The sequence below is a fragment of the Microcebus murinus genome, chromosome 1 (genome assembly GCF_040939455.1).
Source record: "Microcebus murinus isolate Inina chromosome 1, M.murinus_Inina_mat1.0, whole genome shotgun sequence".
NCBI lineage: Eukaryota > Metazoa > Chordata > Mammalia > Primates > Cheirogaleidae > Microcebus > Microcebus murinus.
Genome location: NC_134104.1, coordinates 114,012,906 through 114,026,600, shown reverse-complemented (window position 1 = coordinate 114,026,600; position 13,695 = coordinate 114,012,906). Strand labels below are relative to the sequence as shown.

Sequence of the window (13,695 nt, the reverse complement as noted above, 5' to 3'; positions counted from 1 at the left end):
AATTTAGATACAGCACCTGTCCCTTCCCCCAGACTACATGGAACCTACTTTGAGAATCAATAAAATCATGTTGCCCAGACATCTCTAGGTAGGGGAAAAGTTTGGGCCCTTGGCTTTATTTTTCTCTTCCCACACACAGTCGTCGCTCAGTAAATGTGTGCACGTGGGCTGCAATGTCGTGCATTCACTGCGGCCAGAAAGGCCTGGGGTTGGGCTGAGCCACGTGACCCTGCCAGGCCAGCACTGCAGGTGGCTCAGGAACAGGGAGAATTCTGACTTGCTTGAAAAGGACACAGGGAACGGAGAGGTTGGTGAAGCTGTCTTTCAGACCCTGGCTCCCTCTGTTTGGGCAGCACCCTCATCCTTTTCTGTCCCCACTTGCCTGGTGTCCACTCTCAGCAGGTTTGGCTGTTAGTCTCTGTTCACCAAAGAGCTGAGCTGATGGGCATTTGCCTTAGAAGGCCCCGCTGACTCAGACCCTTCTGGCCCCGAAGGAGAACAGCTCGGTGGCAGAGGCCAGGAGACAGGATTTATTCTGAGCAGGAGCCTGCCCACTGCCCCCTGTACCATCCCTCATTCCACCCACTGGCGAGTCTGGCCTCGATCTTGTGCCAGAGCCAAGTGTTCTCTCCATGCACCCGAAGGGGACAGTCAGGGGCCCTCACAGGTCAGCATTCAGATAGGATACAGGAAAGCAAAAGACAAACCTGACTCAAAACTAACCAACAATGGAAAAAAAATGACAAGTTAAATCCAGCCCCCATGAAGCAGGTTTAAAAAGTCTGGAAGAATTTTTTGCAGTGTCACTTCGCCTTTTTTTTCTCTTGTCTGAGATGCCATTCCTTCTTTCAAATTAATTATATATTACAGACTGACAAAAGTCCACAAAGCTGAATCTCCTTTCCTGATGTTTTTTTTTTTTTTTTTTTTTTTTTTTTCTGGTTTAAGGAGGTGGGGCTGGAGTCAGGAAATGCCATAGTGAAATTTTGTAGCTGAACCAATATGAGCTTCAAGTGAGTCCAGCTGGAGGGGCTCTCACCCCACACCTCCGCTCTGAGCCAGTGAGGATGGGGATTCAAGGGGAATCTCCCGCATCTTCCCTGCGCTCTGAAAGAGAGCCATTCTTTGAGTTCATCCTGTTCTAACCTGCTACGCCAGCTGGAATGGTGGATGTGAAATGAGCCAGGAATCTTAGAATCAGTAGAAGCCTCTCCACGGAGCACATGGGATGAGGACGCAGAGCCAGAGGACTCACATCTGGCTAGAAGCCCCTCTGCAGGACTCCGGGGTGGTGCCTGGCTGCCATGGGATAGATAACGATGACGCGTAGCCTCATCATTTCAGGTCATGTTTTACCTCCGAGTAAGTTCAATTCTGGTCAGATTTGCCACAAAAAGAATTATGAGACACTTGGTTTACAGGGCTGTTTGGGTTTCTGAACTACAGCTTATGGACTCGCACTATTATTTCCATTGTACAAATGAGTAAACTGATGATCAGAAAACTAGGGAATTTGCCTCAGTTCATACATTTGAGATTTGAACCAAGCTCAGCCTAGATCCAGAGCCCAGGTTCTTTTCACATATCCCATATCCTGCCACCTCCAGGCTACACCGAGGTCCTCTTCTCTCTTGTGTCTGTGGAGGACTCCCCTGGCTGGGGAATGTCCCAGGGGTATAAAATGAGATGTGTGGATACGAAGATCTTGAAGGTCCCTTCCTTATCTCTATTCCATGATTCTAAGCAAATACACATTCCTCTAAGATGGAAACCTAGGAAAAGTGATCTGCCCCTTTAGGATCTCTTTCAAGATGTAAGATCCTGGTGCCTTTGGGTCAAGTGGCATATGAGTCCCTTGAGCCCTCTGTGCCTTGACAGCGTTGCTCTGGCTACAGCATAGGTGGCCTTAATAAAGACAGGAGCCTGGTCAATGCTACACCTGCTGGGAGACAAAGGAAGAGACACTGACTACACTAAGGCTGTAATTAGAGATCTGATTCCTCTTTTACTGGGGGAAGGGTTTCCTTTAAATTAGGGAGTGTGTGGGTATAAATCTCTCTTCCTATCTATCTTTACTGTGGAATGTGTTTAAGGATGCATATTATATTGCATTCATCTCCCTATACATCTCTATGCTTATATCAATTCATAAATAAAATATACAACTGCTCAGCTAAAATGTATCACTTGTCTGCAAGATTCCTCCTGCAGGTTAATGTCTCCTGCCAGGGGAGCTGCCCCGGTTTTCATTGACTTTCAGTGACCTACTTGTTAAACCCTGCCTGAACCAATGCATACAAGTGGCCTGGCAGATATGTGCATCTGCACGTATTCCTCTTTCTTACATTTTTTTCTTCCAGTTTTCATTATTTGGCTTCCCTCTGCCAAAAATCAATACTATGTGCATAAAGTTAGCTTTGCGATCATACTTGTTCACATGAAAGCTGACATGAAGAGATACTTTTGGAAGTGGCTGGGGAGGGGAGACTAATTCATACTGTTTACCATTCTATGGCTGTTTTGTTATTGGCATCATTGGCATTTTCCCTATAACTCCTCTCAGTGTCCTCAGTGCTTATGGGAAAGAGGACCTTCAAAATGGAATAAACCTGAGGACTGGGTATCATTGTGCAAGTTCACTTTCTGTTGTTGAATATGATCTGAAATTGAGGTTGGCAGCTGTGAATTTTAGTATGTTACTGTCAATCACAGAAGCTTATCTGAGTCTTATTTGGCCCGGAATTGGAAATTCTTGAATAATGCGACACTCAGTATTGCGTAGTCTCTGAGTCAGAAGTTGGTTTAATCACCATGATCAGATTTTAAAATGAGATTTCTACAGTATTTACTAAATTGAAGAATTCCATCTTTTAGCAAAAGTAAAAGTTTTGAATGCCTCTAAGGCTTGCAGGAGGTATTTTTGTTAAAACCATGCATTCAGTTAGAAACCAGAGTTAAAGAGAAAAATTTTATAAATAATCTTATAAACATCTGTAAAAATGAACAGATACAATGATATGATGGAAAAAATTCATATAAAATGTTGCAGAATATTCTCAGCCCAGTGCTTTGTGCATTGAGAATAATTTTGTTTCTTGTAAACTAAATTACAAAAAGTTGGATAAAAAAAATCAATGGACTATTATTTATGTTCCATTTAATCTAGGTGCTTTAATAATGTCTATGTGGCCAAATACAGTATTGGTTTTTCATTGCTATGGGATTCATTTAACCTCAAATACAGCTAAACTCTTGCTCATAATTGTTGGTGTTTACAGCAGCAAAAGACACACTGAATTTAAATCAAATGAGAAAGGAGGGGAGTGGAGGGATGTAGAAGCCTTGTTTTTCTGTCTGTTTCCAGCTGACAAAACACCTATAGTGTCTCAAATCCTTACCATGCATTTTCAAATCTTGACAAGGCAGGGTACCTTAATAAATGTGTATCAAGGCAGCAAAGATATCTAGTAGAAGAGCCTGCTTCAGACAACATTGGAAGTTCTAGTTTCTATTTTAAATTAGCTGTGTGAAGAAATCAACTGGATCCTAAATGGGTTGTGTAAATGATGAAATAAAAGAAATTCAGAGACAAGGGAGGGCGAAGGGGTGGCGGGTGGCAGTGGCAACCCCCAGGGCTTTGACCAAGCCCCCTCTGACAGGCCTGTGTATGATAAGATCTAAATGAGGCCCTTATGAGAGGTTGTCTCCACTGTGGTGCACAGGTCAGTGTTGCCATTTTGCAGATGAAGTGGTTAAGGTACTTGCTTAAAATGTCACACAGCTCCTACTTAGCAGGACTGAGACTCCAGCCTTGGTGTGTCAACATGCATGTTCTTTCTACACATGGCCCATGTAAAGAAATAGAATTGTCTAAAATAACAGGATTAGTATTTATAATTTGAGATAACATTTATGATATAAAATTTTCATCTGCAAAGTGAAAAGGCTAATCAGAAGATCACAGAGGCCCTATATATTAAGGTGATGAACTTTAATGATCTGTTAATATTGCTTTAGAAAAAGCCAAGGTTATCTCTGGCTGTCCATAAGCCGATTTGGTTTACAAATAAGTTTTGTTTTGCTGTCTAAGATTTTTTTTTCTTTTTAGCCAATGTTAATATAAAAAGGAGAATTTATATAAAAATCTGACTTCTAGTTTTTCTGACAAGTCAGATCTGGCAAGTGCATCTGCTTGTCCTGAAACGTAACAGTTAGTGCTGGGCATTAGTGGTTCACTTTAGACATCTGCAATTCTCCCCTTTGCCGTGGTCCCCCCATCAATCCCTACTTGTCTCCCTGACACTAAAGCCAAATGTCAATTGCTTTTCCTTCTTTTTCTCCCTCTTTACCAAGTCTGGAAGCTCCCCTCATTTTCAGTGCCTGCCTTGCCTCCATGGGCATCTTGAAGTGACTTTCCTGATACAGACAGCAGGAAAAGCTAGGAGAAGAGAGACTTGCGTTCAAGAACCTACCACGCCACTACTTAGTTCTGTGATCTGGGGCTAGCTGATTCACCACGCTGAACTTCAGCTTCTTTTGTTACATGGTAGCTATGAATGGTTTGGGGAAGATTTAGAAGAAAAAAAAAAAACAGTTCATGAGATTGTATTCAGATGTTAACTGACCCTCTAAGATGTTCATAAAATATTTCTTAAATGTTGCCCCTAGCACCAATCCACAGAGGATGCCATAACTGGCAATGAGCCTATGACCTCTCAGATCCACCCTCACGGCTAACCTTGCAACACCTGTACCCTCGTTAGACCATTCCCCCTTCCTCTTTCATTGCTTCTCATTCATTCACTTGGCTGAGTGACTTTTTATTGTGCTTTCAGGCCATTTCCAACATTCCTGTAATTACACAGCAGCATCTTTTCATAATACAAAATGGAGCAAGTGAGCAGACATGTGCAGAGGCTCCCACACTTTCTGGTATCGTGTGTGGATCTTTCTGTTATCACTCCTGATTCAAGGGCCTGCTATCATTATTTAATAATGTGGCATTTCCCATCAGAGCTGAATATCTACTTTATTGTGGTAAGAACTCTTAAAATTTTAAGTGCACAATAACAGTATTAACTGTAGATGCAGTGTTGTACACAGCAGATCTCCTAGAACTTATTCATCTAAGGAGATAACTGAATACTAATTGAACAGCAATTTCCCATTTCCTCTCCCCCAACCCCTGAAAACCATCATTCTACTCTTTTGCTATGAGTTTGACATTTTAAATACTTCATATAATGTTCTGATTTCCTTTTTTTCTTTTTGGGACAGGGGCTCTGCCCTTGGGGCTAGAGTGCAGTGGTGGCATTACAGCTCACTGCAACCTCAAACTCCTGAGCTGAAACAATTCTCCTGCCTCAGCCTCCCGAGTAGCTAGGACTACAAACGTGTGCCACCATGCCCAGCTAAAGATTTCCTTCTTTATAAAGGCCAAATAATACGCTATTGTGTGTATATACCATATTTTCTTTATTCATCCATCCATGGACACTTAGTTTGGTTCCACATCTTGGCTACTGTGAATAGTGCTGTGAATAGTGAACATGGGTGTGCAAATATCTTTTGGAGAGCCTGCTTTCAATCCTTTTTGATATATACTCAAAAGTGAGGTTGCTGGATCATATGGTAGTTCTATTTTGAATTTTCTGAGGACCCTCTATACTGTTTTCTATAGCAGCTGCACCATTTTATATTCCCACTAACATTGTACAAGGGTTCTAAGTTTTCCACATCCTCAACACTTAACTCTTATTAAAAAGAGAAATTGGCCGGGCGCTGTGGCTCACGCCTGTAATCCTAGCTCTTGGGAGGCCAAGGCGGGCGGATTGCTCGAGGTCAGGAGTTCAAAACCAGCCTGAGCAAGAGCGAGACCCCGTCTCTACTATAAATAGAAAGAAATTAATTGGCCAACTGATATATATATAAAAAATTAGCCGGGCATGGTGGCGCATGCCTGTAGTCCCAGCTACTCGGGAGGCTGAGGCAGAAGGATCACTCGAGCCCAGGAGTTTGAGGTTGTTGTGAGCTAGGCTGACGCCACGGCACTCACTCTAGCCTGGACAACAAAGCGAGACTCTGTCTCAAAAAAAAAAAAAAAAAAAAAAAAAAAAAGAGAAATTATCCTAATTGGTGTGAGGTAATATCTCATTGTGCTTTTGATTTGCATTTTCATGATTATTAGTGATGTTGAATATCTTTTTTTATATACCTGTTGGCCATTTGTATGTCATCTTTGGAGAAACATTTACTTAAGTCCTTTGCCCATTTTAAAATCAGTGTTTTTTTGAGTTGTAGGAGTTCCTTGTATGTTTTGGATATTAGCACCTTATTTTATCAGATATTTGGTTTGAAAATATATTTTCTCCCATTCCACAGGCTGCCTTTTCACTCTGTTGATTGTTTCCTGTGCAGAAGCTTTTTAGTGTGCTATACTCCCACTTGTCTATTTTTGCTTTTGTTGCTTGTGCTTTTGGTGTTATATCCAAGAAATCATTGCCTAGACAAATGTCCTGAAAATATCCCTCTATATTTTCTTCTAGGGGTTTACAGTCAAGTCTGACATTCTTGTTTTTAATATATTTTGAGTTAATTTTTGTGTATGGTATAAGATAAGGGTCCAAGCTCTTTTTCTTTAAACATCTGGATATCCAGTTTTCCCAGCACTATTTGTTGGAGACTATTCTTTTCTGACAGTGTGTCTGTTACCACCTATGTCAAAAATCTGTTGACTGCACATGTAAGGGTTTATTGCATTGGACATACTGATCCATGGACCAGAAGCTCTCTATTCTGGTCTATATATCTATTTTATGCCAGCACCATATTGTTTTCATTACTCTAACTTTATAGTGTATTTTGAAATTGGGAAATGTGATACCTCTAGTTATTTTCTTAAGATTTTCTTGGTTATTCTTGGGCTTTTGTGGTCCCATATGAATTTTGGGATTGGTTTTCATTTCTAAAGAAAAATGTCATTGGAATTTTAATAGGGATTGCATTGAATCTATAGATCATTTTGGGTAGTATGAATATTTTAGCAAAATTAAGTCTTCTAATTCATGGACATGGGATGTCTTCCCATTTATTTGTGTTGTCTGTAATTTCCTCTTGTGTTTTGTAGTTTTCAGTGTACAAATCTTTCACCTTCTTGGTTTTTGCTAACATATAGAAACACAACTGATTTTTGTATGTTGATTTTGTATCTGTAACTTCACTGAGTTCATTCTTAAGAGCAGGAGTAGAACCTGGAATTCCAGTAGTGACAAGGAAGGAAATGGTAACCCTGGAGCTGGATGCAGGCTTGCAAGGAATGTCAGGCCTGACTTAACCTCACACAAGAGGGAAAGAAACACCTATGGAGGAGGCCCCTATGAAATAACTGACCTGCATTTTATCAAAAGTATAAAGCTCAAAAAACATTACTCAGAAGAGAATGGCTTTTTCCCAGCATGAATGAATAAAAAAAATGCTAAAACAAAATTGTTTTGCCCATTGAGTTCCATAACCATTTGGCCCAAGGATGGAAGGGCTTCCCTCATCTTCATGATTAGGTTAGCTACTATGTATTTATCCTGAGTATGAACACAGTGATTAGAGTGATTAGGGTGTTTAGAGTTTGTGCTGGGGTGGACAGAGAGGGAAGGAAGCCATATAGATCCTCAACCAGGTGTTCAGGTCTTTATATGATTGAGCCAGAGCCCTTTTTGTTCTTCTTGTTAGCCCAGAGCCTTGATGCATTTAGTGGCATGAACACAATCTCTTACTGGGAATGTAGGGAACTTAGTATGTTTCTTTCTCTTGAGATTTCCCAAGTTCAAGGTGTAGCAAAGAGATTCCCTGGTCTTTTGAAAAAGCAAAGCTCAAGGCTGCTCAGCTGAGCATTGGCAATTCTAGACCTCCCTTGGAACAGATGCTATCAGTTAGGAATAGATTTCTAAGTATTTCATGATGCTCAAACATAGCTGAACTATTTACCTTTTCATGGCTGGTCTATTCTTATGCTTTGAGAGTAGCTTCCATAGTGCAGCAAGAATACATCAGCATAGCACCTTCCCCAAAGACACAGGAAAAGATTATTGAGTTAGGCATCCCTGGGGCTTTGAGTAGGCAGATCAGTTATGGGAGCTTGCTCTGGGATTTCTGAAATGCAACCATTCCAGATAGTGTATCTTATATGCTTTACCTTTCTTGCTGGAGGGCAAGGCACATATGAGCATAGGCTATGGAACAAATTCTGGGGCCACCATTACCACTTTGTGATCTTATGCAAGTCACTTCATTTCCCTCAGTCTCAGTTTCCTCATTTCTCAGACAGGGACCACTGTATTTAAATGTGATGGTGGGTGACAAGGTGTGTGCGTCTATATCACTGTATGCCTGACATACAGTAGATACTCAAGAAATGTCAGTTTTCCTTTCTCATGCCCATGTATGTACCACCCCAGCAGAAAGTGGGTTAAAAGCATGGAAAGAGCATTTAATATTTTATCTGTTAGCAGTCATTTACTTTCTCCTTCCTAGAGCATTACAGCTCTTTCCAAAGAGGTAAAAGAGGCCCTGAGAAGATTAAATCAGCATGTAAATTTCAGCTTAATTCAAGCTAAGCCCCTTAAACTTTTGTTTGCAGAGAAGCTCCAGCCTATAGCAGGGTCTGGAGCACAGGCGCTCTGAGCAAGCACACTGGCACAGTCCCTGGGGCTGTCTGCCCTAGTGGGCTGGTTTTCAAACTAGTCCACTTCAGATTCATCTGGAGGGATTGTTAAAAAACCTTTCTAGAGGGATCTACAAATTTGCATTTCTTGTAAATTTCCAGATGATCCCAGGCTTCTGGGTAGGGGAGAACCACTGCTCAGTGGGAGCAGGCAGCTGCGACTCCTGGGTTCTAGGCCTAACCTGGCTTTAAGGATCTGGGTAACTTTAGGAGACACAGCTGCTCTTTTGTCCATCAATGGGCCAGAAGTATGATTTGGAAAAATAAGTTAGAGCAGAGCTCCCTAATCGTTTTTCTATAGTGGGTGGCCACCCAGGCCTTATTAGACTGATGGAGGACTGACAGGAATCAATGTCTTGGCACATCTGTAACTCACTAGGAATGTTTGGTGCACAGGTGGGGAAAATCTGAGTGGCTAAAAGGACACGCTTTCAAGTCCTGGAAACCTTTGAGTAAATCCTCACTCTGCCTATCTGGGTGGGCTTCTAGCTGTTCACCTCGGTCATCTGTGAAATGGAAACAGTGCTTGTACCTATATCCTAAGGTTATGGTGAACATCAATGAGTAAATGCATGTAGAGTGTTTGGCATGCACATTGTTATGTCCATTTCTAGAATTCTGTGATTCGCTCTTGTGCCTATCCTGTACCTAACTGGAAGAAGATGATAAATCTCTTCAGTGTTTGGAAATATAAGAGCTTGTTTTTGGAGAGTGCTCTAAGAGAGTGCATCTCAATCTTTAATGTATTCAAATCACCTGGGGATCTTGTTAAAATGCAGATTCTGATTCTGTAGGTCTGGAATGGTGCCTGAGATTCTGCCTTTCTGTGCAGTTCTCAGGTAATAATAGCCCCACACCTAATCCACAGAGCTCCCACTGTTCGACCAGCAAGGCTCTGCAGCAGTGGCTCTTGAATTTGGTTGCACAATGGAGTCATTTGGGGGAATCTTTTAATAACCTCAGGCTCTACTCTGATGCTTGTGATCATAATCCAGAGATTATAATTACATTAGTTCACAGTGGCAGCTCCCCAAGTGATTCCAATGTGTATACAGTTTGAGTACCACTGCGCTACAGTACTGGTTCTCAAAGTTGGCTGCATATTGGAGTTTTAAAAACTAATGATGCTTGTGTCTCACCTCCAGAGATTCTGATTGGTCCAGGGTGAGGCCTAAGCAACAGGGGTTTTTATAAGTTCCTTGGCAGCACTTAGGAGAACCACTCTCTAAAGTCTAAAGCACTCTTTAGAGTAAGGCACCAGGAGAAGTTGAATTGATTCGTGTTCCCAGAGCTGGAAGTAATTAATTTCCCTTCAGCTAGACCCCCTTTTCCCTAGGAGATTTGCACTGAAATATGGCCAGAATAAGAACTTTGTAAACCTTTATTTTAAAGGCAAAAACATGTTTCACATCTGCCTTCAGGAAACTGTATTGTCCAGTAGCTCAGAAATAGGCCCAAGAGAAAGAGCATTCAGCCCCTAATCCCCTACACCACCACCTTCAGTGTGACCTTGACAAATCTTTTCATGTTTATATTTCTGTATTTTCTCATTTGCAAAACTAGGCTCATCCTACAAAGTGCCCACAGGACTCGTGTATGGTCAGATGCAGCTTCAAAAACACTCATGCTTCACGTCTCCCAAATTATTCCGATTTGCTGACTAAATTTCGACATTTGTACAAAATACGTACTTTTTGAGTCTTGAAAACTGCACACATTTAAACTATCTCTTTCCCTCTTTTAATGGTACCAATTGCTTTCTCTTTTATTCACACAATTTAGGCTTAACATACTCCAGAGATGCAGAGAAATCAGTAAGAGGGTGGAAATGATTTTTTAAAAGCTGTGGCAAGAAGCCTGGCCTTGGGGATGGAGGTGGTATTCTAGAGCAGTGGTGCTTAAACCACCAGGATCACTAAGGAGCTAGCAGAGCCACTGAGACTCAGGCCATTGAAGCAGTGTAGGGCCTAGTCCTTATGTTTCTGCAAGTTCCCCTGGTGTTTCTGGTACCCACCAACACTTGAGAACCACAATCCTGGAGTTTCAGCTTTCCCTTGATGTATTTTAGTTAATCTCTTCCCAAACACCTTCCTAAAGTCACCCAAAGCTGGAAAGGTTTCTTTCTGGTCTGCAAAACACAAGTCACCTGTTAATTTTCAAGCCACTCATAATATAGGTGGAGGTGTTTTTATAAAATCAGAAAAAGACAATCCTCACAGAGCTGTAGAGTGGGAATAAAAAGGTTCAGAGTCCTGATGGTCTCATCTCATCCTCCCTTACACCCTAGGAAGAGGGCTGGGGAGGGCGGCATTGCTGAATGGCCAGGGCAAGGTGGGGACTGCATCCTCCTGACTTTCAAGGGGTGGAAACATCAGTTTCCTACCTGGCCCCCTGTCCCCTGCCAGGGGCTCCAGGAACAGTGTTGTGACCCTCTCACCATTGGCACAGCTGGATGGGAGCCCCTGGAAACTCTGGATACTGACGGAGTGCAGGAGGAACCAGTTACCCTGAGCTGTAAAGCCGTGTGGGGGTGGGAGCAGGGCTGGAGAGAGGAGGAATGATGAAGGCTGTCAGCCCACCTTCCAGGATGATGGCCCACATCTTTGTTTCACTAGCACTTGGCACATTGCCTAGAACGTAGTAGGTGCTTAAGCAATGCTTGTTGAACAAAGTGGCAAAAAGATGTAAAATCAGGTAGCACAGTAGAGCCCAAAGATGCCAGAAAACAGGAGAAAAGTAGGTGTTGAGAGGGTTGAAAAACCCAAGAAAGGAGATGCAGGGAGTTGGGAGGGAGGTGTGTGTGGAGTGGGGAGGATGCGTGGGCCCCTGAAATGGGGAGAGAAGGTGAAAAATGACAGGAGAGGAAGAGATGAGGGAGTGAGGAAGGGCAGAAGATGAGGACAGAGCAACTGTTTCATGGGGAGTGACTCAGGCCGGAGACAGGCAGAACTGGAGGGAGAAGCCAAACAGTGCAAGCGAAGTGGGTCACTGTCAGGAATCATCACGTTTTCTGGAACTGGATGTTTTCAAATTGCATAATCCCCCTTGTTCTCAGTTATCCTGCACAAGAAAGTGGAGTTCCTCCCACATTACAAATCCATCTCAGTTAAGCCCCAGACGTCCACTTAATACCACAGACAACTCCTTGGCAGCCTTCCCTGCCTCCCTTTCCCGCCCGCCACATCCTGCCCTTCCCCCGCAGAGGCACAACTGGCTCTCCAGGCATTTCCCTTCCCGACTTCCAGCGTGACACGAGGGCTCCAGGGGCGCCTTCCTGTCCCCACAGACCCTTGCTGTTCCAGGGCCGCTGCCAGCCTATCCACAGCCTTTGTGCAAATTGGAACAAGGGGCCCATCTAGATCCTGGGCAGATGAGTTAGAGAAAGGCACAGGTGAGTGAAAACAAGACACGCAGTCAGAAACTCAAAGCAGCAGCTGTGTGTGTGTGCTGGGGTGGGGAATGTAGACGCGTGTTCAGGGAAAGTTTCTAGTAGAAAGTGGTAGCTGAACTGACTTTCCAAAGATGAGCAAGTGTTTTCTCTGTTCCAGGTTTTTTTTTTTTCTTTTTTGGGGGGAGGCAGAGATGTGGAACAGTATGGCAGTCGATATTTCTGGAGTGTTTTTGTATGAGGGCATTGAGAAGGGATCAAGTGGTAGGGTTGAGGTAAGAGTAGGTAGGAAGGACCAGTTTTTAAGCCAGGGCCAAGACAGTGAGACTTGCCTTTGAGAAGGATTGCTTTGGTAAGCTAAGGCTCAAAGAGGCAGTTGTAGAGGAGGGTCCTGTGTCAGACAATGAGGGGACCAATCTGTTTTGTCATGCTAATCCTGGGTCTCTCCACCCACACCTGCATGGCCTCCATGAGATTTCCCTTGCAGTGCTTGCTGGGCCCATTTCACCACCCTCAAAAGCCAAAAAAGGGCTTAGATTTATAGTAGCATAGTTATTGCCCTTGGTCCCCTAACACAGTGATTTAAAAATTTGTTTTCCCTATTTTTTAACAGAATTTTATTCATCCCAGGTTAGTTTTTAGAAAGCTAAACCAAAATGCTTCCCTGGGCATTTATTGATTTCCTGAAGACATTTATAGCACGTGTCAGCTGAATGGGGAAGGAAAGGAAGAGATCTTGCAGACCTTTGCAGGAAGATGGCACCTACAGTCAATTCTCAGTCGCCCCCTGGAGTGGGGACTTGTAAGTCAAGTTATATTTGATGGTTTGATCTGTTCCTTTCACATAACTTTATAACCAAGTCTGCTCATAGTAACATAATGAAATTTCTTCAGTGTTTTTTCTCCTTTTCCTGCCTTTCATACATAGGTGAGGTTACTACTAGAGAGATGGCCTCAAGGAGAAGAGATGGAGAGAGAAATGTTTCATCTCAACTATGGACTGATCTAATCATGGCTGGCTGAGCCATCTACGAAACACCACCTTAATGGCTGTGCCCAGGGGACGCCATGTTTGATTTCAGCAGCAACAAACACTCGAGTTAACAGGTGGAACACATCTTAGGTCTGAGACATGAAACTGAGAGGAACCCAAAGCCTCTTAATCGTTTGGAGTTTTACAAGAGAGGCACTTGAGGGGTGTGTTTACGCCTTGTTTAGACAGGGCTTCATCTTGGCAGCATTGGGGCCTTGGGTTGAGAACTTGGTAAAAAGTCCAGCCAAGGCTGGCTCATAAACGAGACACCCAACATCTATCTTCAGAGAAGCCAATAAATTATCACTGCTGATAAGGCTGAGTCTCTTTGAAGTGTCTCTCAACAAAGATAATGTGAATAATAACAACTCTTCCCAAAATATTCCCTCAGGCATTCAAAATCCATCTCCTTTTAATTTTTTAAAAGGCTGGTTTAACATCTTCTCGTTCCTGCTAGAGTATTCCTGTTACAATTCCAGTCATGTGGTATTAAATGCCTTATTTTTGACACACAGATCTTTGCAAGGGGGGTTGACAGTTTACCTGCAAGGTCAGGGG

The 13,695-nt window shown here is 42.8% G+C and overlaps 1 protein-coding gene and 1 long non-coding RNA gene across 3 annotated transcripts in view; one reads left to right on the top strand and one right to left on the bottom strand.

The window, feature by feature from the left end:
• SLC9A9 (solute carrier family 9 member A9) overlaps positions 1-13,695 on the bottom strand; it is a 541,491-nt gene that overhangs the window by 30,630 nt on the left and 497,166 nt on the right. The gene's annotated exons all lie outside the window — the stretch shown is intronic.
• Positions 11,969-13,443, top strand: LOC109730494 (uncharacterized). 2 transcript variants are annotated; one of them, XR_012920124.1, is made up of 3 exons: positions 11,969-12,107; positions 12,718-12,906; positions 13,033-13,443. It is a non-coding gene; the product is annotated as an uncharacterized LOC109730494 (long non-coding RNA). The 2 variants fall into 2 exon arrangements; XR_012920125.1 differs by having other exon boundaries at positions 11,972-12,107; positions 12,735-12,906.